The sequence below is a fragment of the Tinamus guttatus genome, unplaced genomic scaffold, assembly GCF_059628265.1.
Source record: "Tinamus guttatus ecotype Peru unplaced genomic scaffold, ASM5962826v1 Tinamus_guttatus_pri_ptg000247l, whole genome shotgun sequence".
In the NCBI taxonomy this organism is placed as follows: domain Eukaryota; kingdom Metazoa; phylum Chordata; class Aves; order Tinamiformes; family Tinamidae; genus Tinamus; species Tinamus guttatus.
Window position 1 is genome coordinate 8,318,195 of NW_028288781.1, and position 25,975 is coordinate 8,344,169.

Consider the following 25,975-nt stretch of genomic DNA (forward strand, 5'->3'; position numbering starts at 1 on the left):
CAGAGGCTCTCTGAACAGAGCTCAGACTTTTTCTTTTTTTTTTAATATGATGCATTGTTATATCACAAAATTAGCCTTTTTTCATAATTTCAGCTAAGAAACACCAGCTAAGTTTCTTCTTTCAGTGTTTCAGACTTTGGCTAGTAAAGGGTCAAGATTTAACCATCACAAATTCACTTCAGCAGTAAACACATGCATCAGAAGTGAGCATGCAAGCAAGAGAACTGCTCTTATGATATTCAGAGCCTGCTAAGGCCTGAACAACAATTGACCTCTGGTTCTTGGAATTCCACGATTAATAATCTATCATTTCCTCCTTCTTAACTGATGTCAAAGAGAGTCACCAAGGAGCAAGTGCCCCTTCAGGGGTCCTTAGCATGTTACTCGAGGGTGGCTACACAATGTGCATCTCTGCCAGCATCTGTGACCATGCCAGGAACCCCCTGAAACCAAAAGACCTCCTACCACGAGGTCTCAGAGGCAGGTGTAGAGGGAGCCAGAGGGTATTTTACTTCTCTCAACACCACTGAAGTTTCAGCACAATGGGAGCAGGGTTCAAGGTCAGTTCCTTCTTATTAGAGATCTGATTAGGCAGCTCCCCAGCATGGGTCCCAATTTAACTCCGTTTCATGGTGAGGAATCAAGCAGGGGAGATTTTTAAGCTAAATGATCACTGGCCCAGAAGTTGTTCCGCCTTACCATATGTTTTTTGGAGAGCCATGGGAGAGCAGGTCATTAGAGGGTGACCTGTCAAGTTAAATCATTCACTGATAGTACCAACCAGCCAGATATCACACAGCAATATTGTCTTTTACATCCGAATTGAGGGATACCTCCATTTTCTGCATGATTATTTTTGTTATTTATTTGAATTGATCTCTCTAGAATTATTAGAATTCTAATTCTAATAATTAGAATTATTAGAGGTGATATCTCTTCACCTTAGATGTAAAGTGGATTTGGAGGTATCTATCTGCCTTCTAAGCCAGAGATGCTATAGATGCAGAGATGCAAATTCCTCCCTTCACCTGTCTTCAAGAGTATTCCCACTTTGTCCTAGGAAAGTAAGGGAAAGTCAATGTTATCAGTCTTGCCCATCCTAGGTGGTATGCCTAGGTGTATGTTGGCAGTGCCTTAACATCCATTCACATACTTCCAGGGCAAACCCATCAGGTCTTTCTGAGATGAAACAGTGTTTACTCATCCTAGGATCTCAGTCTGCTCTGACAACATGGACATGCTCTGGACCAGGCTGGTCTGAGTGCTACACTGTGTGCATGCAACAGGTCTGCTCTAGAAGAGTTTTGTTTGAGCAGCAATGGTCCATGCTGCTTGGCTTGTTTGTTCCTTGAGGCATGTCAATAATCCAGTTGCTTCCCAAACTCCACTGAAGCTACTCAATACATTGGTGATTGGGCAGGCACAGGGTTGGGGTGTTTGTGGTAAGTTCAAATTGTGAGATTCTAGTGAGACTGAACAAAAAACGCTTCCATCTTCCTCCAAAATGCATTGATGACAAACAATGCCTCTGCAGCTATTACCAGAACCTATTGGAGACATGGGAGACATGGGAGACTCAACAGTCCTTAGAGTCATTGATGGTTTGTTTGGTGGGTGTGCATTGGCCCCAGAAGCTTCTGTTTTTAATACATTAGGGCAAAGACCTTGTTTCCTTGCAGAAGTGGCCTAGAACAACATCTTATTTTCTATTCCCTCTGGAGGCAAACCATCTGCAGGCCTATAGTGTTATAACTATATGATAAATGAAGCCTCGTTTTGCTACACAGGTTTGGCATGAATCTGCTGAAAGTTTTATTCTATTTCCGTGTAAATAGGAGGAGAGGCTTTTTGAAAACTGAGGAAAGACGAGACATACAGACTGAGGACTATATGCACCGATGAGCCAAAGGGTGTCTGTCTTGCAGACCTACTGACAGGTGAAATCTAAAGCCCAGCTTGACATGGATGTGACACCAAGAAAGCTGTACTACCCAGGAGACAGGCTCTGCTTCCAGGAATTCCACACAGTGCCTGTGCAGGAGCACAGCAAGGAGAATATGGCTGTTAGAAGTGGGTGAACCTCACAGGAGTCTGACATTTTGCAAGCAGCTCACATTTTCATTCTGTGGCCTTTTCAGAGCTGGTTCCTGTTCACAAAACCCTTTGTTCTTGCAATTTGAACTTTTGTTCCCCGAGGATGAGTCAATTAAACAAACACAAAAGAATGCTGGCTAAAGGGCTTCAGGGACAGAAGAGCCTACCACAAGTTCAGCCCGAGCTAAGGGCGGGTTATATATGGGCTAAATTTGACTCTAGAATTTCTTGCTGAAATATAGTTTTCTAAGATTTTCTCTTTCAGCTGTAAATTGACATACTCTGCAGCAGAAAATGCTTCCACACCAATTTTCAATGGAAAAGTTCCTTCATACTACAACAGGGTCATCACATCTCTCTGTTTCCCTTGTCTGTAAGGGACCAGGGCAAGAAATCAGGGTTACATTACAGAAGGGTACGTGCAGATAACACATGAGGAAAGAAGATCTTTCTCTTTCCTGGGAAGTGGGAATTCCTAGGTGAAAGTCTGAAGAGGGATATCACCAAAAGTGGAAGTTTTTAAGGTCAATTTCACTGAAGATTTGTCAGAGATGGCTTAAACACATTTTAATCTTGGTATAAGGCAGAAGCTGCAAATAAATCTTTATGTGTCTTCCAGTACAACTTTATGCAAGCCAGCACTACTTTATGCAAGCATCTGATAAATCATAAAAAATACATTTATCCTTTTAAAATAATAATAATTATTCCCAAATACACTCTTCACTAGAACATGACCACTGTAGGTTTCTGTTTCCACATCCACAATAGAAGGAGTCTACATATATAGAAGTACAACTTAACGCTGTTTGACTTTCAACTTGCTGAAGTTACACAGTGTGAAACCCAGCTTCACTCTCAGTGTGAACACCCAGTAGCACATGACATGAGACCCAGATCAAGAATGTATCATGATGGTGAGCACATTGCAAGGATACAAGAGAGAATTCTTCAACAGCTATCTCATGTCAGGAGGTTAGCAGTAAATCAGAGGTAAAGTGTAACCGACCCAGCCCCACAGCAGACAAACACCATCTCTAGAATCACATCCTATTCCTCAGTGCATCCTCTACCACCTTTATTTCCCATTTGGTTAGTCACTGGACCCTCTTCAGTAAGAGCTACCTTCAGATGGTGCCCGTAATTGTGCTGCACTGGAAAGTTTTGAAAAAGAATGCTCTTCACACAGGTTGACTAAACTTTGCCTAAAAAAAAAAGACAAAAACTAAAAATACACACACACACACACAAATAGTTTATGTATGAAGGGGTTAAAAATCAAATTGAATGCAAAATCCTCTTTCTTTAACGGTCCTTCACTGCTTATCCAAGTTACTTATTTCTTCTGGTTGGCTTTTTCTATTTGCCCCAGAAGTGTGCCCATGTCCTTTGTGGTAACATTAATTCTTTCAGTGTCATAACTCTGCTTTGTCCCAATCTGTGACACTCTAGGTATGTGGCTTAAGAAAATCTGGGGAGAGTATGGCTAATCTGTTTCACAACATCATGAAGACACAGACAGAAGATTACTGTTATTTTTTTTTTCAGTGCAGCAAAAGCTTTGGATTAGGACCATCATAAAATCAGTCTAAATAGAAGATGACAGACAGTATCTCTCTGGGTGACTGCTGCAGCACCTCTCTCTTCCATCCAGACTTGACACAATTATAAAAGTGGGAGGCTGAAGACTAAGTGGTTTGGTTCTTAGGCATTTTTGTGGGCCCTTATTCCTTTTAACTTGAAACTTTAATCCATTGCTGGGGCCTCTGGGTTCTCCTCCTGCTGCTCCTCTTGTTCCATGGGATGAGTCAGGGTTGAACAGTGCAAACGCTCAGAGCTGCAGTTGCCAAAGATATGCTTGGATTTGGGTTATGAAGCATGGCACACTGAGTGCCTTTCACCACAGGATCTGACCAGGCTCTGAGGCTTGCACGAATCCAGTGCAGACTATCCTAGTCCAAGACTGGTTTTGTAAGGGAACCTAACACTAAACTATTTCTGAATAGCCTGAAACCTCCAGAACTCTGCTGTGCCAGGTTCTGTACATATGAGTTAGTCCCTACACAAATTACTTATAATCTAGAAAGGCCAGAAGTGAAAACAAATGCTGAAGTCCTCAAATTTACAGGAGGCAAAATGCAAAAAAAACTTCTAGGGGCTACTAATCTATCTCTTGAGATGTAAAAATAAAAAGAGTGGGGCTGATTCAGAGCCTCCCTTGGCTGGTCTGCCTCTCTGGAGAGCTGATATTTCCTCAAATGAGAAAATGAAAAGGTCCACATCCAGTGCCCATGTCTGACCTGTGACTGTGGTCCCAGCTATTTCTCTAATGCAAATACCAGTGACTACTGAATTTTGAGGCCAAAATTACATTGACAATTAAAAATGTATGCTGTCATAACCAGGCATCAAACAATCTGAATTCCTATCTTTACGTCGTGCGACATCTATGCTCCTGATAGATGTCAGGACCTGCAATCTGGATTTTTTTTTGTGGAAGGGTATATCTGACACATCATGTCACTGCACTGACCTGCCACGTCTTTGCAGACTGTTTAATTATCTGTGCTATCATCCCAGTGATACTGTGAGAAGCCATAAAGAAGAGAAAGAAATGTCATTTGGTCTGCTGCCAAAATCTCCACGTTTCTCAGACTGCCATATAAGAAATCTGGTGTCGTGCTCCTTGTCTGATCCCCAAGCCCCCGAGAATGGAGAAGTTTAGTAGGCAAGTTGTCCCTCCTGGCTAAGGAAGCTTGGGGTAGTGCAGAAAGTACCTCTGCCTTGCTTCCAGAGAGTTCTGAGAAACAAACACTGGAAAAACGTGTGACAAAGTTGTGCCCTGGAAAATTATGAATGTTGGGGGGAAAAAAATAAATAAGAGAAAAATGAACTCAAGTCGTTCCAGATTTTGTGGTAGCAGAAGTCCGTGGGAGGATTCCTGAGGAGTGCAAGGGTTGGTAGATAGCTCCCTTAGGCAGTGTGTGGTTGGGCAAAGCCACTGCGCTTCTTCATGCACTGCTCTGTCCTTGAGCTGCTCTATCGCTCAACTTCAATGGGATCAGACAACCCTTTCCCCTTCGAGGGCTACGGGCAGATGATTTGGTTGTGTAACAGGCAGCAGGACTGCTAAAGCCAGCGCTGGTATCTCATCCCACCCATCAATTTAGGCTGTTGGTGAGTGATGTCAGCTACAGATACGCCACTTCCCTCCTGGAATTTCCCTCTTTGAAAAATAGTCTCCTGCTTTCATGTGGTTTTTGATCTGGATACTGAACTGTCCCACTGATTTCTGTCATTTTACCCTCTCTCCAGTTGCTGATTACAATTCAAGACAGCTTTGGAAGAACATCTGTGCTTTAGTCTGCTTGCCACGGTAGGACTCTCTAAACTGTACCAAATCAATTCATTAACCTTTCTGTGGACTTGAAGAAACTTTTCCTTTTTCCATACAAGACACTACACTACCCCTTCTCCACTATCAGAAGGAAATTATTTGATACCGATGGAAGCAAAGTGCTTCAGCCATTGACTCGGCAATCTCGCGGACTCCATGACTGCTGGTACTGCTGAATCTGGAGTTCTGGTTCATCTTGCTTATAGACAACCTCTTGGTCTTCTGGATCTGGATAGGAACGTCTCAGATTCCCAGTGTCTGGTTTCAAAGCATTTCTTTGGGAATGCCATTGTCATAGAGTGCTTTAAATGAAATTCAGGTTAAAAAGAAAAAGCTTACAGCAATTTCTCTGATCCTTGTCTGCAGCTCTCTGTTCCAGCTCTTCTCACAAAGAGAAGCCAATGACCTATACCTACTGAATTATCTTGATGATGGGAGCATTTCAGCAAAAAAAAAAAGACACTTACTTAAAGAATTTACAATACAATAGTCTCTTACTTTCACTTTCCCTTCCATTCACGCTTCCTCTGCTCCACCTTCTTCCTTTTTCTTCCTTCTATCTCTCTTTGTTCTTCCTTCTATCCACCTGAGCTATCTGTCATACTACTTAGTACTCCTTTCATAACTATCTGGTAGAGCACTGGTTCCCTCTCTAGAAGTTATGCAGCTAGTCTAAATCCTCCCTTTAGACTCCCTTTTTAGTTACTCAGAGAAAACAGCATTTTGATGAAGCAATTTGTTATGTCCTAAAACTGTTCACCTAAGATAAGATCGTGTGAATTAAGTATTTTTCTGGAGAAAGAAATGAGACTAGTAGCATAAAGTAGATACCAAATTTCAAGCGGTCAGAGGCAGTGAGGCAAAGCCTGTTCTAGGTACCTTCTTTAATTGGGCCCTAAAAAGTTAAAAGACATTTCCTATAGCTGACTTCACTGTGACATCTTGGTGTCTCGAAACCTGGCCATGAGTTTGAATAGCAAGGCATAAAACAGGTACTCTTAAATGCCTTTAAAAAGCAGCCAATAAATAAAGGGGTTTGAAAGCTTGAAGTCATCAGAAAACTAGTTCCTGAGTTTGCAATATTGACATTTTAAAGGTGATTTTTAAAATAAATTGTTTGTTACTAGTTCTGAGTAGTGCCATAGTACCCATGATACCAAGGTCAGGAACAGAATCATGTGGCATTGATAAGGATTTCAAGAACCATGAAAATAAAGAAAACACTGATTTATGTATGCATTTATATATATAGCATGAGCATATATAAAGAAGAAATAGGATACAAATGGGACTAAGTTTGCAGACTATATCTGTTTAGTCTAGGGCTTGGAGGACTTAGGAGGACTTAGGAGACACACAATATCAGTATCCTAATACATAAAAGACAGCTGCAAAGAGGAGAATAATCTTGTCTACGTGTCGACTGGGGATAGAATAAGAAGTCATAGTCTTAAATCACAGAAAGGCAAGTTTAAGCTAGACAATAAAGAGAGAAGAAAATAAAAGAAGTTTTCAATGACAACTGATGACTGAGTTGAGTTGTCTGAAGAGATTTTGCTGGAGTTTTCTACATTCTTGCTGGACAGAGAGATATCTGTCAGGAATTGCTGAGATATACCTGTACAATTTGCATCAAAGAGGAAATGGATTAGGCAGCCTATTGACATCCCTTCCAGCCCCATGCTCCTATGCTACACTGTCACTTTTAACAGCAAATTATGCACTCCCGCGTGTCTACAGTGCAGCCTTGTGCCCACCCCAGACAACCAAGGCCCATGTTTCTGAGCCCCATATTTCCCAAAAGCTGCTTGCCATCATTTGAACTTTGAGCTGTTAAACACCCCGGAGAGGAATCCAAAATCTCTATTGACGCAGCTTTCGCGGTGCAGTTGTTAATATTATTCCATCTGCAGATCATTCCTGAAGGTCTCTCTCGTTCTCTCCCTTCTGCCTCCTGAGCTTTGTGCCAAAGGGGATCAGGGCAGCAGTACAATTCCCATTCACAAAATCCTTCTCTTCCAGCTCTAATGGCAGCCTCCACCTTGCCAAGAAAGCTCTTTAGAGCACTGGGAGCTGGCTTTGCCTTTATTAAAGACATTTGTCACAGCTGGATCGGAGTGTTTTTATTTAAGTTCATCTGCAAAATTCGTTGATCCAAATCAATTTCTTCTCCCCCACACACTACTTGACTCACAAGGAAGGCTTCTTAATGTCAGTCATGTGATAAGGAAATATGGTAGAGACTGACGAGATTTCTACAGGCTGAAATGACCCTGGAAAATAGTTTTAGCTAGTGTCAATTAGGTTTCTTCCACAAAATTCAACGAAACTTTTTACTGCTGCTGCAGTTTTGGAAACTTCTGTGAATAAGTATGTTAATTCCGTGATTTCCAGCTTGTGGTCCATGTACTCCCAGTGGTCCATCAGCAACTTCTGAGGAACCTAGGAAAGAAACTTAACTATCTTTTCGGTACGCTGAGATTTATGTACAATGCATTCACATTGCATTAAAACAGAAGTATATATGTTGAAGAAGAAACAGTAAAGATGGATGGTTGGATGGAAAGATCAACAGACCTATTCATAATGCATCTCAGTCATAGCCCAAGTAAAAAGTGTGAAAAATACAGTCCTGTTCTTGGGTCATGCTGATGAAAGGGCTGGAGGGCTGGAAGAGAAGATTTACATGTCTCACTCCAGATCTATTTTCCTTTGGAAAAAAAAAAAAAATCTTACTGCTGGGCAGGAACAAGAGAGAGTTTTTGCTTGTTCCTAAGCATATGCAGAAACCCTAATTTTATTCCCCAAATATAACATCTTCTCCTGATTTTTTTCAAGCCTTCTCTTCCCCACAGGACTCATTCACAGATTTACAGAAACAGATAATTTTGTCTAGTAAGGAAAACCAGCCTCCTCTGGGGAAGAAGCCAACAGCTGCTTCATGATCACAGGAAAATATCATGCACCAGCGAAGGACAGATAGAAGAGGATATACTGGATTGACTGGACACAAGCAATTACTCCTATCTATTTTATGGAAAAGCCTTCACAAAGTACAACTCTCTAGGTCTCCCTTATTTACTGTATAAGCCTTGCCTCCTCTACAGTCATACTGAGGCTGATGGAAGAAGGAAGATGTTGTGGTATGAAGTGAGCCTTTCGATTAACAAGTTACCAAAGCTCTTTACTAGTGGTCTCTACTAGGGTCCCTTTGTGGTCTCCTATCGCAGTGATGGGGCCAGACCACGTTGGATGGGCACAAGAAAATAACATGTCCTACTCGGGGGTTAACTACATGCAACCTTCCCATCCCTTTCACTTCATGCTTGCTTGGTTATTTATTTATCTTCCAATTGCCTCCTTGAAGTTTTTTAAACCAACCTAAGGAGGGTTAAGTCCTGGGATGAAGGAAGAAAAATAAACTTGGATAGAGTTTAATAGCCACCACTAAGGGCAATCAACCAATGAGTGTAAACAACACTCTTGACCTGAAAACCTCCATCTATTTCAAAAGGAAAACATCACTCATTTGACCATATGAGGGCACAATCTCCTTATTTTTAGGATTCACAGCTCAATCTACAATGGATATTGTTTGAAGTCTGTCTCAGCGCGTTTGCTCATACTAACTCCTGCAGCAGAATGTGTGTAACCACAGCCGTTACTGCTGGTGAGCAGCAAAGCCCATATGGGGAGCACAGGGTGGCTGAAAGAGAAGTTCAGATGCAGGCAACATGATGTACCTCATGCTCTCTTGGTCTGGGGAAAAGAGGTCCCTTAATCTTGCTGTGTAGTCACATGCTATTACAGCAAAAGTACTTTGCCCTAGCTTAAGATGCAGGGATGAAGAGCAGAAAGGGATGCAGACAGGTTCCCTACAAACCTTGCCAGGAGTGTATACAAAAAAAAACAAGCTCAAACTGCTTAGGAAAGGACTCTTCAAATAGGGGGTTGGTGTCATCTTTAGAAGAAATCCGTTCAATGCTTGACCAGTCCAAAGTGGCCCTGATGGCTATTACGAATCCTTGGTGCCACCCTAAAGACATCAGACAAATGCCACTCCAGAGCTCTGTGCCATCAGCAAGGGATCCCACGTCAAAGGTTCCTTCAAGCAGGCAGGAGATGATCTATGAATCAGCAGAGGTGCCCATGTCCTTGTAAGCCTTTTCCTAGTAGCCCCCTGCTCATTCCCCAGGTAGTTCTTCCTCCATTTTCTCCTCACTGCCATGGGAAGCACCGGCATCCTCAGTCCTTTCTTTTGCTCCCAGCATCTGGAATGTCACTCATTTCAGCCACATCTGCCTGTGGTGAGGGCATCACTTGTGGTTCGCCTCCGAACAGCTCCCCTCTGCTCCACTTGCCCAACTCTCTGGTTGGCTTGTCAAACTCCATTTTGAAGGCAGTTTTCATCAAAGATGTGACATTAAATAGAACCAGCCAGCTTTATCCCAAGAACTCCTTAATAATCGTAGAGATATATGTATATGTTTTTCCTATGATGTATTTTGAAGGGAAGAAACAATAGTGCAAGTGATTTACAAGATCAAGAATCCTTTGCTGGAAACAGGAGACACACGTGTGGATCATTTCACTGGGGCCATTTACTTCACTATCACTGACAGTTGCCGTCCCCAGAATGACCTTTTCATTCCTCCCCCCCCTCCCCCTCAATGCTTTTTTTTATATGGGTCAAAAAGGAACAAGAGAATAGAAACATAAGGAATAAATCAGAAAAAAATATCCTTCCCAGCTTTTCCACTGTGCCTGTGGAGTTAGATCTGTTTTTTTTTTCCCCTTGGAAAAAGAATTATTAAATTTGAATAAATATTCTTTTTGGGGGGGGTTGTTGTTCATCTTTCTCTGTAAGGATGGTTTGCAGGTATCCATTAGCAGCAACACCCCTCCACATCATCCTGCATTGCCCCTTGGGTTGGAAGACTTTGTTTTTTGGTGGCACTTTGACAGTTTCACAAGACAAGCGTAGAAAAGGTCACAAGGGACTGGAACAGTGAGTCAGGCAGGGAGAGGGGGTAGGGAGAGAAGGAAAGGAAGCCAGTGCTTTTCCGATTGAAAACCTGCCACCAATCATGCATGATTCAATGGCAAAATGAATCCCAGGTGCTTTATGTTGTTGTTGACATTTACTTAGCAAGAGGGGTTGACGGGCAGATTTAATAGGGTTGGGACGGCTCACGTTTAAGTCAAAGTGACCAAAGTGCAATATTAAAAATGATTGAAGTGGGAACCTTTTCAGATTACTCATTGGCTATCACTTCAAGAAGCCATGTGGTAAACCGAAAATATGCTGCATGAATGGCCCAGCTCTTTTAAGGAATGCATCGATTTAGCAGAGACTGGGTATGTTGCTAAATTTAAGCTCCAGCCTTTCTCGGCCTGGGAATAACCGTTCCTTTGCAAGGCTGCAGGGTGAGCATGGACGCGTGGTGCTGCCTTCACAAGCAGCAGCCCACGCAGTTAACACCTCGGCTCCACGCAGGGAACTCAGCCACCGGCCTTTCCTCTTCCTCCAGTGTGCAGCCTCCTCTGGGTCTCAACAGGGTGTCTCAAAGGCAGAGGAGAACCAGGGTTTTATTTTGTTGGCATCCACTCCTCTGCACCAGGCTGCAGACACAGTGAACATGTATCAGTCATTTGGCTTGGAAACAACCTCACATTGTTCTTAGGCTTTTGCCTAAGGAGGGATGGAGACAGTGCGGAGGATCTGTCCAGTTAGCCAGGCACTGCTGCTCCAGCCCTGAGGTGGCCTGACTTTGCACATGCATCTTGTTTGATGGCAGCCAAGGAAGCAGACTGGAGAGGAGACTGGACTGGGGGCAGGCAATGAATGAGTATTATCTTTCTTGAAGATGGGAGATGCAGTGGAGCTGAGGCACTGATGGACAGCATTTTACAGCAATCAGCCAGTCAAGGGACACAGCAATGTCTGGATAAGATCCAAAGGACAGACAGACAGATCTGGCCATAGATGCATAAGCTAGCAGACAGGCTTCCATGGAGGAAAAAAAAAACTCAAAAAATTAATGGACTTATAGAAGGACAGAAAGAGAGCTAGATGGGAGGGATGAATTCCAATGGGAATTATTGGGGACCTTAGATCTCAGCTGTCCCAAGGCTAGCATCATGCCCTCTCTGCAGGAGCACACTGCACTCTCAGAGCACCAGTGCATCCTGGCTGAAGGCTCTTCTTCCAGTTGGTCAAACAAAAACAGAAGAACCAGACTAGCTCTGGCTCTCTGACGTTCACCTTTTCTGCTAGAACTTTTATTTGTGACACCAGAAACTAATGAAACCAAGGGAAGCCAAAGGGCTCTTGCATTTCACATCAGTCACTGCTCTGATCTGTGATCTATGATCTGCCCCTGCCTGTGGCCTGTCTCTCTTATGGAAATGCCATGATTTGGAGGGAGCTGGAGTTGGCAGTCATACCTTCTTGCTCCTGACCTTACCTAGTTGATCTTGCATCCTTGCTCTGTGCTCCTAACCTGATGGTGGGCATGGCTGATGGTGGGCATGGCCTCCCTGCAGCTGGGTCCCCAGACCTCTTTAATGCTCTTTCTGACAGTGCTGAGCCTTTCGCTGCCACTCAGCCCACCCAGGGCTCTGCAGGGAGAACCCTTAGCTGGCACACAAGTAGGTATGTCCTGGGTCAAATAAAACACAGAAGCTTAAAGTGTGATCTGGAAGCCTGAGCTCATAGAAGCGCAGCAAGCTGAAACAGGAAAGAGGTTTAATTTAAGGGACAAAGTAGTTCATTAAGGCTTGAAACCCCTTAAAAAAAAGAAAGAAATGAAAAGGAAATAAAAAAAAGAAGGAAAAAAATCAAAGGAAGGAGAGAGTGATTGCTTTAAGCCAACAAGCTGGGACAAACTGGAACAAATGAACTGGGAGGTTTTACTTGACCCAGAGGGATAACTCAAAACAGATGGGTTACAAAGATGGCTGAGATAAAGACACAGCACCCTAGGCCCTCTCAGTGCACCTACTGTGCCTTGTTCAGGCAAAATACTTTTCTGGATTTCCGCAGCTTCAACTTTGCTGAAGTTTTGCTCTATGTGCTTCAGTAGTGTCACTGTCTTATCACGACATCCTCCGCAAAAAACCAAGCCTATCTTCAGGAAAAATGGTGATAAATTAGGTAGTTGGAGATTAAAATGTCTGAGAAGCTTGCATTTAAAGGTGAAAAGATTGGAGAGGGTCAGTCAAGAAACAGTAATAATAATTAAACCCACACACATAGGTATCAGTCTGCCTCTCTGGAAGGCTAATGTTCAGTCCTGAGTCAGATGTGTCCAAGAGTATTGCAAAGTAGACAAGCTATTGCACAGATTCATCACAACATGAGTTGTTCTTTGTGCAAGTGCTCGTATGAGACTAACTAGAAGCAGGGGTAACATGGTTGTGGTCAGCTTACATACCTGATTCTTGCCATAGCAGCAGGAGAAAGTCCTCCTCCAACCCCTTTGGATTGCTGCATGATGAGGTAGGTGTGCAGGAAAAGCGCAAGTGAGCTTCCACAGTCCAGGCTTGGTTTAGTTTCACTGAATTTCACTCTAAACCTCAAAAACTTCAGCATTAACCTCTTATCATGTAAAGAGTAAGTAGTAGTGAACCAGAAACATACTTGGCCACAGGAACACCCTGGTCAGAATGAGTTTCTTATTAGAAGGGATGCATTACAGTGGGATGGGCCTTGATGGGCTGGTCCTCCAGTCCTTACTTGTCTGCAGCAATTCACAGCAAGCAACATCTAATGAGCAAAACAAACTGTGCTGTCTGCTTTTTTCACCATTTTGGAGTGAAATTCAGTTGCCTAAGCAAATATCTGGAGCCTTTCCAGAAAGGTTTGCCTTAAGTTCTCTATTGTACCCACTAGCCCTATATGTGTTTAGGGCATCCCAGGACATAAAAAATGACATTGGATGCCTGCATTTAGATAACTAAGCCTTGTCCTGGATTTCCTGTACTTGTGAGCACTGCCAGAGAATCTTAGAGGAAAATTCTCAGGAACCAGGCCTATAAAGAACAGGGTGCCCTTCTCACCCTTCCCAGGGCACACAGTTTATGGTGTGACCTTTATTACTATTTTGCAGTCCTTAAACTAGGTCCTAGTTAATAAAGAAGCTCCAAGCATGATTAAAGACCACCACTATTTCTTTCTTGCTTTGCCCTTTCATTAGCAAAGGTTATCCTCTAAAATGCCCATGGCCTAGATAAGGAAATTAAGGGAAATATTGACATCCTTACTTTGAAGATGAGGAACTGAGGTGGAGAAAGACGTGTTAACTTGCACTAGGACACCACAGGTGGAAAATGGAAATGGAAATCCCATACCGGTATCCTCCAAGCTTGCAGATCCCTGGGCAAACACAGATACTAGCCCAGAGTGGAATTTCATTCTGTTTCCAGATTAGTTGCATTGCCAGCATGGCAAAGAAATTCAGTCATGGCCTCTGGGCCACATGGAGGTGAGCAATGCTGCATAAACACAAAGCGAAAGGAATTAATCCTTGCCAGAAACCTGGAAGCTGGGCACAGGTCATGAACTAGACTTTCTCCACTGGCAGACAGCATTTTTGTGAGCCTCTTCATGGGTAGCCAATGCCCCAAAACAGTATGTTTTGTTACCGCTGTTCTTTTCTCATCCCTCAACTGGTTACTACCTTTTCCTTTGCTTAAAATTGCAAATGCATCTCTTTTTCCTCCTGGTTGGTGCTACAAGAGGGTAATAGAGGCAGCCTTACTGCCAGGTCCTTTCGTTTGGCTTGGCCATCTACTAGGGCTGGCTGGCTCTTCCTTTAACCGCTTGCTTTGGTGTTCTTGCACAGTGTCGAGGTGTTGCTCGCCAGGCGCCTCACAAATGCGTTAAGCAAACAGAGGAAGAGGTGTTACAATAATTGGGATGAAATTATAAACCACATAAGTAAGGAGGTATAAACGGGAGCAAGAGAATGACGGAGGTCTATGGGCTTCAGGACAAGTCTTCAGGAGGAGGTGAAAAGAACTGAGAGACATCAAGAAAAGATGACCTAGCAGAAGTGTATGTGAAATAGAAAAACACAAAGTTGAAGGCTATTAGCAGTGAAGGCATCTGGATAAAATTACAGCCTAAGAGTGCACAAGAGAAAGAGAGAGAGAGAAAAAAACAAACTTTATTAGATCCACCAACAAGCCATGCTCTGTTTTAAGGAAGAAGTACACAAATCAAGGGGTTATTTTTATTCTCAGAATGAGCTCGTTTCCCAAATGAAAGACTTTCTCCGCCTTTTTTTTTATTATTATTCCTTCTTTCACTCTTTCTTCCTACTCAAGCCCTGTGGAAAAATCCCCTGCTCCCAACTTTATGAAGACCATAAAAAATCCCTTGGAAATCTATCCTGGCAGATGCCGGTCAGACTGGTGTTTGAGGCTTATACTTATTGGGTCTGATAGACAGGGGGAAACAGAGGGGTAGTAAGGCAGTCGGAAAAGTACTCTGCTTTGGAAGTGTTCTCATCGGCCTATTACTTTCTTAAAGGTCAGCTGGGTGGAGTCACAACGAAGGGAAAAACACAGTGCTGGAGTACATTGCAGGCTGGCTGAAGCAGGGAAGCTCTTCGTGTCATCTCAGAGTGCTTTTCTCTGGTGGAACAGAGGGCTTCAGTAAAATAAAAAAAAATGGAAGAAACAGAAAACAAAGGTTCCCTCCTTTAAATCAAAAAATGTCTCATTGAGTAAAGTGCCTCAATTCAAAAAGAACCCAATGCCAAATTTCCTCTAGCTGCTCTTTAAGACCAAGCCTGAAATATTAGAGCTAGGGAAAGTGCTCATCCTCCCTTCCTCCTTCATCATAGCCAATGTGTGTTTGCTCTCAGAGATAAAATGATAAAATGCTCTTTTTTCTTTTTTTTTTCCCATACCTTGTGGCAAAAAAGCGTGTGACATTGTTACATCCTGGCCTTCTTTCAGGCTTGGATGTTGACCCGAACCACAGAGAGATGTTCCTTGGATACACTGGTTCTACAGTCTGAGATTTTCCTGCCTGGAGTGAAAAGGTGGCAGGGGATGGATGGATTTCCTGTGGGGGAGCCTGCAACTCAGTTAAAAAATAATTTTAAAAAGTAGAGTTCAGCTGAGTTGATATAAATCTGAATATATCTGAACTTCCTGGCATCCAAGGGGAACGCTTATAGGTACCTATGTATCTTTCTTGGCAGATTTCTTAGGTTGTCACACTTACTTGGCTCTACCAACATGGAGTTAGACAGCGGAGAGGGAGTTTGGGCAGACAATCCAACAGTTTAGCCTAAGCAGCTTGGGTGTAGGATGGGAAACATGGGAAGTTCCTTCCCTGCAATAACCCACCAGGTCAGTGGCAGAGACTGAACTAGAGCTCTGCATGCAACTGTGAGGCAATTTCATTATGAACATGTTAATCCCTGCAACTCTTGAATTTTGTTCTCCAGATTTTAATTTTTGTTCATGCTAAATCTGTAGAGGTGCATGTATGCACCTCTGTGTATGTATGTGCTTGTGTGCATGCATGCACTTGTGCATAGCTGTGTAGGAGTTAAATAATTGCTTGGGAACAATTTCCAAGAAATGTATGAGCTTACATTTTCCTCAGTGATCACTTCTGTCTTGAAACTTCATATCATTCTGGCATTCTTAATGAGGAATATGATACAATCCCATATATTTCTAGGTCTTCTGCACATTCAGGAGTCGTAATGATGAAAAGAAATGAATGAACTAATCATTTTCTGTCTCTTCTTACTGACAGCTAACCAGGTTAGACAGACATGTTCTTTCATATATTAATACTCACTCCATATCTTCAATTTTAAAAGATTTCTGAATGAGGCACTTGGAGAATTTTTGTACTCAAGGAAAAATATTGTTACTTAGGGAAGATTTGTGCATGCCTTCATCACTATACTGAGTATCAGAAAATATAGCCGGGTTATATTATCAGAGGTATTCAAATGCCTGTTGCAGCTATTGTCAGCTGTAACTTGTCCATTCCTCCTCAGATCTGGTACAATGTGGAACTCTGTGCTGAGATCATGCACCAAAAAGGGCTTCTTTTCACATATGTCCTCATGGTGGACAGAGTATAGCCTTGGCCTTGTGCCTCTCTGGCAGCATTTACCACCATGAGAATACAGGACCTTGCTGTGTCTTCTACTCACCTTCCCATCTGCTCAGAGAAAACCAGTGGAATTTAGAAGTTTCAGTCTTTATCCACAAATGGTCCAGAAGCTGAACCAAAGACTGACCAAATCCTTGGACAAACCAGAAGCTATCTCAGAGACAGTTCTCTGACATCAAAATAAAGCAAATCTGTGGAAGATCTATAAAAACCAAGGACTGTCTCAAACCTCTCCAGCCTCAGCTCTGTTCACTAATGTGAGTGGTGGGTAAGATAGACATAAAGCAACTAAAAATACCACCTTACTTGACTGCAAAGAACTTCAGAAGAGGGAATAATATATAGGGTAAGGCCTTTCACACCTGACCATCAAGGCTCTGCCTACTGTAGACAGTCATCTAAGCAGTGCAGCTAAAGGAGAGGAAATGATCTCCCCTCTCTGCCTTTGGGAAAGAAGGCATAAAAAATTCCTGCCCTGAATTGTCCCAGGAAGGAGCAGAAGTACGTACAGAGCAACAGGCAAGAGATAGACAAAGCCGAAGTAGACATTAGACACATCTAAACTATGTCTTCAGCAGCTGCAAGAGCAGGGGTAACTCTGCTCAGCCAACCTAGGTCCTAAGCTGGAGCTGGCTTTACACAGCGGGGGCTTAGGTGCAGGAGAGAATTTAACTGCAAATTTATTACAAGATTTTGTTGAGTGCAGACACACTCTGCAATTTTAATTCAACCAAATCTGGTAAAAATCTTCCATCAGTGCCAAAAGATACATCTGCAATAGGGAGGTTTAGCAGGGTGCTCTCTGCTAAATTTTGAGGGCCTGCTCTAAGTTAAAGGCACACCAGAGCTTTCCAAAGGGAGAAGGTTCCCGGAACCTTTTAACATGAGTAAAACAATTTATTTCCCTCCCCAGTCTTGTTCTCAGAAACTGTTTTGGCTGAATTACTTTGGCTGTAGCATCCAGGAAAACTCAGCCTATGGCATGCACTCTGCGTTTCAGTTCTTTGCTTAATTTTTGACATTGCTTTAAGGAGCTGAAAGCAGAGCTTTGAATTGAGGAGTTTCAGGCAACCATATGCTTAGGCATTCCTACCTGTTCTGCCTCCAATGGCAGAACCACAGTAAAACCTGGATTTAGATCTGCACTTTGTGGCTTGGGCTCTTTTCCAGCACCTATCAGAGAAAGAATGGGAAAAAGCAGCTTGCTTTGACTAAGCCCAGGTAGAGCTTTTCCCCATTTTGGGAATTTTGTACTTCCCCAGATGGTGGCATCAGCTACTTGATGACCAAGAGATCATGTTCCACTGCACTATCATTTTTGGTTGAAAACGATTTGCGGGAATTGCCATCAGGAGGATGGATTTCAGGGTTAAGAAGAAGGGCTTGAGAGAACAGATGCTCTATTCAGACCAGGTTTCCCAGGTACAAATGCTGCTACCTCTGCATACAGCACAGAATCACCTAGTTGGGAGAGACCTCCAGAAATCATCTAGTCTAACTTGGTGCTCAGGGCAGGTCCCATTAGGGGCCTGGCCCAAGGTTTGAAAGGTGTGAAGCACTTTCAGTGAACTACCTATATATAAAAAGCAATCTGGGTGTTGTTTCCTGTCTTTCCATATTTCCCAAGTGTGATGGGCATAAAACCCCTTGGTCTGATTTGCTGTCTTAAGTGTAGATACCAGCACACATAAAATAACTGCTAAAACATTTAGACTCAATGGACTAACCACCACCACAGCTTCTCAAAATTTTCAAGTAGGAGAGCCAATTCAGCCCATAAATATATATATAGTACTCTATGCTTCAGAGCTTCAGTGTAAATTGTTTACCCTTTTTTGGGCTCTCAAATTGAACAGCTCAGGCAAGAAAGCTTGTAGCCATGAAACAGCACTCCAGCAGAAGTCTTCAGTGAATAGGAAACTGCAGACTGTAAAGCAAAGCAGATTTTTGGTGGCAAAAGAAGCAGAATGAAAATAATAGGAAAACTGTTGCATCCCCCATGTGAATCTGGAGGAAGGCAGACCCCAGCTGGCAGAAGTAGGAAGTAGCATGCATATAACTCTATGCCTTTAAATCATCACAAATGTGATGATACATAGGGGAATGAAGCAAGGAAAACCCTGGTGTGAATTACTTCTTTCCAGGATGTAGCCTGGAGTGGCAGAAATCGCAAGTAAATGGGGAAAGAGCAGCAGGATGGAGTCACAACCTAACTCCCAATAAATTACCCCAACAGCTCTGCCCATTACATTACAATATGCCATGCTGAAGCCACTGAAGGAAGTTATTCATTTTAAACAGTTTTTTATAGGAACGAATACAAGACTTAAAGGTGTTTGTTTGTTTGTTTTAAGTTAGGGTGGAAAAAAGTCAGGCTTTATCAAGTTGCAACTCCCAGACAACTCTACCTCTTTCAGTGGAACTCATACAGACCATCAGGTAACTTGGCCCCCAGTGGTTATCACTGAGCAAATTAGATTCACATCACCTGGGACTTAACACATTCCTGTAGTCCATTTATTTTGGGGAAGGCCGATTTTTCTTGTGCTTGTTATTCTTTCCAGATATGTTGTAGGCACACTTATTTATGTAAGGTATTATTTGGGTTTCTTAGTGTTTTATGAAATTTCAACAGACTTTTAACTAGTATGGTTAAAAATCTCACTGTGCTCTAGGCAACAGGATTTTTTTTAACCTTTTTTTGTTTCTTTCTCCCTTCTTTTCTTCTGAAAGAGGACATGAAAATGGATTTTTTTTTCCTTTTATTTTTTCCTTTCAATTTTTCAAATAGAACACTTTCCTTTTTTGTGAAGAGGGAGGGAAATGTTTGTTTTGGATTCTGTAGGTATTAATTTTTTTTTCCTCTTCCAAAAATCTGGATGTTACTTCAATTTCGTTGCTAATTAAGATGCCTTTTGAGGATAGCTCTAGATGCTGTGAACAGGTTTATTATGACCCTGTGGTAGAAACATTCACACTCAGAGGGAAGAGATTTTTTTTTAGCCTGGAACAGCTTTTCCTCTCTGAAGCCACATAAGTCACCATTCTGTGGCTCTCACTATATGGATGCTCACAAGTTAATATCTATTGCACTTCAGTTGCTGCTTCTAAGAAAAGTTCATGTCCACTAGTACCTGTAGAGTTGTTAGCTCAAATAAAAGACAAATGTATAACAGTGAAATTATTGGTTGTTTGCTGCCAAAGTGGAAATCTCTAGAGAGAAACGTTCTTCAAGTATCTGGAAATTGACATTTCCTTTGCTGACTGGCATGTATCTAATCTGTAGGTGGTACTGGGTGAGAATGGGGAGGAAGTGCTGGCCAACATACTGGAAGTGAATCTAAACCAAATTGGAGGAAAGTGAAGAAATAGTCTGGAAAAGTAGGATGCTTCTCTACAGGCACAAGCAAAGGTCTATGCTTGGTTGAGGTTAATCGGCTTCAAAATCAGGGTGGAGGACAGCTGGCTAGGGATGTTGCTGAGGGAGAAGATCTTGCAGTGTGTCACGTTGTCAGTGTGAGTCAGCAATGTGCTGCTGTTGTACTACCCTGGGATGTATAAACAAACTAATGCTCTATAAGACACATAAGCAACTTTTCCACTTCAGGGTTGGGACATGTGCAGCTGCTATATTGTGTCTTGAGCAGAGCAGTGTCCTTCCAGAAAGAGATGGAAAGAGGACAGACAGGGAGGAAAAGCAATAAGACATGGCCCATGATGACCAAGAAAGGGTAGTTTAATCCAGAGAAGACTAAGACAGTCTGAATTTTGGTGTTTCCTATTTTTTTGGGTGGTTGACTTTGCAGTTTTGCCAATATCTTTCTAGTGTAACTTTTATTTCATTCTTGATGTTGATATTTGGCCAGTTTAAAAAATGAAACAACAACAAAAAATACATCCTAGGACATCACATTGGCCTTGCTGCACCTCACCAGGAGATTTGCTGCTGGAACTACAAAAAAATATGCATGGTAAAGCCTCTGAAAGGTCAGTAGGCATAATCTGTTTTCTGGAAAGAGGATCATCTGTCCCTAAAAGACCTCATGTTTCTGTAGAATCAGTGAAATAATGCATTATTATGGATTTTTTTTTAAAGAATCCCTTAACTATTTTGTCAGTAGCATTATAACTAGCTATGTCCTTCAACAATGCAATTTCATTCTCTCTCTTCTGCTCCCCGGGGGTAACTCCAAAACATTCCATTTAGGAGACAAAAAGTGATGTTGGAACATAGGTTTCCATCCTATTCACCAGTCCTAAGTGCATATCAAAACAAAATCAGCTGATGGGAAGCCCTACTTGCCCTTCTTGGCACATACCAGTTCAGTTCCTCCTTAGTACCACATGAAGAGAACCTTGATAACTTGAGTGAAATGACCTCAAATCCTTGGTGTCAGGTAGTTCAGGTAGTGTTGGTTGCTACCTGGGCTTTCCATGGGGTATTGACACCACAGGAAATTCCCAGACACTGCCCCAGGCTTGCACAAGTGTGACTTTGCAAGGAATATTTTTTTGGATCTGATGAAGCCAAGATGTTTCCTTTTTGGGTTCATAAATCTCCTAAGTGTGTTGAACCTTTCTAAGTTGTCTTGTATATAGAAAGTATTCAAATTCTTTCCCCGCTGGTCTAATTTTTGATTGACTCATCTGACACAGGGCAGATGGTGTTTGTCCTTCCAAAACGCGTTGGATGGTGAGTTTTGTTTTTCCCAGGTACAAGTGGACAGGAAATTCTATTTAATTTTCATAAGAAAAAACACCCTATAACTACTTCTCACCAATGCCTTATATTTTCATGGAAAGGCCAAAAGGAGAGGAGGAAAATGAAAAAAAAAAAAAAGCATATCATCACCTTTGTTATTATAAAGTGATTTTTAACCATTCCTATTTTCTGTTTATTTTTCCAGATTAGCTGAAATGTGTTCATTAAACTCACGTTTACTCCTGCCAGGTGCTGGCCTGGCTTCAGGGAGCGTTAGGTGTATAGCAAGGTTGTTAGATGAAAAAGAGGACAGCAACCAAGTTCTGTTGAAATTAGTGGGATTTCTCAAAAATGCAGAAGCACTTCAGACTATGTCTTTTTTTTAAAAAAAAAAGGGGGGGGGAGAAAAAAAAGGTTAAAAAAAAAAAGGCAGATGTGTCCTATTAAAATTCAAACTCATTGAGTGAGATTGTTATTATCACAATAATGTGTTCATTGCATTGAATGCCTGACAGTTTTGGTGATAACATTTACATTCGAGTGATTTATCTAAAATCCCTTTACAACTAATGAAGCAGTAAGTCTTTCTAAGCGGTGATTCACACTACCTGTTTGCATGAGTATTTCAGATGAGCTGGCTCATCTGGCGATGTATTCCCCTCTGTTGGTCTGGGAAGGATGGTAAAGTGATTTATTTAGATGTGGACACCTACAACACAATGCCAAGCCTAAGCCTAGTGAGATTAAACTCAATCACAGTTCTTATTTAAAAATAGATTGGAGAATCCACTTCAATAGTGGGAATATCTATACTAATAGTGACATACCTCTTGTTAAAAAAATATTCCTTGTATTTTCTGTTTACGATACTCTATCTTTGACTCTTTGAAAGTCAAATAGACTTTCAAATATTTCTTCCTTTGCTTTTCTGGGGAGGGGAGAAAGGATAAAACATCAAGCTATATGTTTCTGTCAGACTGAATGCCATGAAAAAGGAAGATAGTATATGGCAGCATGGAGAAATCTAATTTTGCTGTCAAATCTCTGACTTTATTAGAACATTTGTTGCATAGTAAGATAAGTTATTTCCTTAAGCAGTAGTGTTATCTGTTTTTCTGTGTTTTTATTAGGGATGGGAGCAGGACTTGTGTTTTTTTTTCTCTCTCTCTCTCTTTTTAGTGATTTTTCTCCAAGTATTGGGAAAGCAGAAAGAAGAGAATTGTTTGACAGAAGAGAAAGACAAGGGAATGAAGAACCATACTGCTTGTGCAGATAGTCTGTGCCTTGCTCCAGGTGTGGCTTTGTGCCGATGTAATCATTTTAGTCTGGGGTGTGATTTTTTCTCCTGTTTGAGCCAACCTCTAACATCACAGAAGTGTTACTGGGATATCTTTCTTCTGCTTTTACCAGATTTGCTGATAATGTGCCCCAAAAAGCACATCCCTAACCAAAACAATAGCATCAGGGCAAAAGTGTGATGCTTTTGTCCTGATCGCAGCTCCTTCCTCCCCAGAAGCAGCTTGTGACATGGCAGGGTTTTTGTGTCCCTCCTTCACTCTGTCTAGGCAGATGCAGCAGCTCCTGCCTCTTTTCTTCCTGCGTTGCTGAGCAGTGTCTCATTACTGGATGCTGACTGTGGCCCCCAGGTCCTGGTTATATTACGTAGCACCATCTAGTGTAATATTATACTATAAACTGACCAGATTGTTATTTTTCATGCAGAACAAAATAAAACACATAAGCAAATTGGGAGAGATTCCTCCCCCCACCCCCCCCCCCCCCCCCCAAAAAAAAAAATGCTGTTTCAGGAGCTGCTCAGGCTCCTTGGGTGATTTTTTGATGCAATTTTAGAAGGTTAAGGGGGAAGTTCACCTCGTTTATGTTGGACAGAGTCCTCAGCAAAACACCTTCTGGAAACATCCCTTTTTCTTTCCCTCTTTCCACTAGGTATTGATGCTTGTCTAGAAGGAGAACTTAGACAGTAGATGTGCTGGTTATGGTCTGACTTCCTTCACTCAGTGTGAGATCTCCAATGCTGAAGTGCTGTCGTTTCACCAGCAGTACCAATGGTTCATCCTAAATCATCCTCTATGGCCTGTGTTGTGTCCTCATCTCTGTGCTGCTGTAGGTCGTGGTCAGTCTAGGGCCTCCATGGGTCAGCCGAGATGGGAGCAGCCCCTCTAGCACATCTGCCATGTCTTGCCTCCCAGCCGTTTCTGCAGTTTTCTTGCAACCTGCATTTGGAAAGAGGGAGGAGAAGGGGAAAAGCAACGAATATTCCGTAAGAAATAGCCACAAAAGATCTCGGGGTAATTGCACAGCTTTTTCCTCTGAATTTCCAGTCCCCTTCACCTGCTGAAAGCCTTTGGGAAAGGTCTGAAGAAGAGGAGCATCCTGATAAAAGGGTAACATTGGCACAAGTGGAACATGAATCAGGAGCATGTCATGCTGTGCTGCCTCTCCGGTTCAAGGCGACACGGGGTTTCATCCGAAGGGAGAGCATACCCCCACTCTTCTCCCTTTTCTCTTAGTGGGTGGTTGCGTTTTTCAGGATCACGGACGATTATTCTATTTATTTTGCCCCTGTCAAAAGAGGAAACGGGTTGGCTTCTGCCAAGTAATTTTACACCTAAGTATTTCCTTCTGTTTGTCTTAAAAACAGCTTAGTATGGATGTTACCTCCAGGTCACGGGGTCGCTGGGGGATTGGCAGAGGCTTTTCAGGGTTTCTCGGAGCACAGCTCTCTCCTGGAGGCCTGTTCCTAATTGTCTGCTGGAGGCGAGGGAATACAGAGCCGATCCAAAATATGCAGCCCTGCAAAGTAGGGGTTGGTCCCCCAGACAAGAGAGGTAACGAACCAAACGTGCTCGGGTGCCTTGCTGCAGAGATGTGGGGAGAAGCCACGTCTGCGTGTGTGTGCACATGTAACAGGTCATTTTTCACTTTTCAGACTATAAGCGCTGGTGTAGGGAATCACACACAAGGGGGTAATGAAACCATCCGGCCCAACAATGCTGCCTTTCACTGTGTTGCAAGATAAAGGATCGCTCCTTCCTGCCTGTCTATTTAAAGGGGATTTTGTGCTGCTGAGAGGTGCTCGGAGGATGGATAGTGAGAAGTAAGTTTTATTCATGCAAGCACCACATGGGCCCTCAAAGCCCATGCATTTTGGGTCCTACCTACCAGTACTCAGCAGATTCATGTTCAGGTTCATGCCATCAGATGCTGCTTCTAGCCACAATCTTAGTGTGACCCACACCTCATTTAGACATGTTAGTTGGCAACACTGTATGAGCGTCAATACCATTCTACATTAATGGGAATTATGTATGCTCACAAGAAGCAATCCCCAACAGCAAGAATTGCCATCAGCAAAGAAAAGGAGAATCAGAAATAAATCCTCAGACAGGAAAAGTGATGCTATGAAGGTAACAAATTCAAGAAGCCACTTTGCTGTGTCTTAGTCCAGCATTTTATCCAGCAAAGCTGGGTACTTAGCACATATGTGCTGTTCTTTTTTCCTCTCTGATGCTGAAAGATGGCAAGTTTTCAATTTTTTTTTGTAGTCACATTCCTCCTCAAAGTGTCCTGTGGGCCTGGAGGAGAGGCAGAAGATGTCACTTGCAACCGTGAAGGACAGAGAGATTAGTGTAACAAACCATCATCTCCATCCATGGCTGTAATCAAGCTTCTAGGAACAATTGTGAACAGATGAGTTTAAAGAAACACTGAGGCACTTCAGAAGAAAGTTGTTGATTAGGATCCCTGGCTCCAGGAAAAATGTGTGTGAGGGGAGGATCTGTGCTCAGATCCTAGCAGTGTTAGGTTCTGAGTTGAGTGCAGAGCAGCTCCAAATACTCTGCAAATCCTGGTGTTCCTGCGATATTTTATCCAAATGCCTTATTGCAAATCAAGGAGGCAGCAGGTGTACAGGGGAGTCCTTCAGGAGGTGACAGGAGATAACATGGACATACTAAGTTGGTGAAATGTTCCTTCCCTGTCTTCTTCCCTTCACTTCGATTGAAGTAAAAAACCATGCACTGTAAGGACGCCTACTCTCTGTAGATCACTTGTTTTTTGCCTTTTTTTTTTTTTTTCCTGAAGTGTTAGTCATTGCTGTATCGGGGTTGTATGAATGGGGTGGTTTTAGCACAGAAGGTCACAGGCCAAGGAAAGAGTCATGAGCAACTTGACAGGGTTGCCTCGTGATACTCCTTTTTCCCTTGTCACAGAACAGTATTGAAACCATTGCTCAGGGGAGATGGCTTTATGAGAATCATCCTCCAGACAGGAGGCTTGACAAGTTGCCTCTCCTCGGAGGAAAATGAGGGAAGAGATCTCTCTTCTGCTAAGATGACAGGCCATGTTTTTTTCCCTGATAGCAGACACCCAGAAGATAACAGAGTTTGTGCAACCCTCAGCTGACTTCCACAACACACATGTGGATTGTATTGCAAGGTGGATTGCAAGAAAAAGCTTTCTCCTGAAAAACAGCAAGGACTCCCTCCTCATCTGCTATTTCTTTTATGATGATTGTCATCTCACTTGTCTCTCTAGAATAACCCAGGTAGAGCCTTGAAGGATGCTACTGGAGTCCCATCTTCTGGGGAGGGAGAAAAATGGAAGAGAAAAA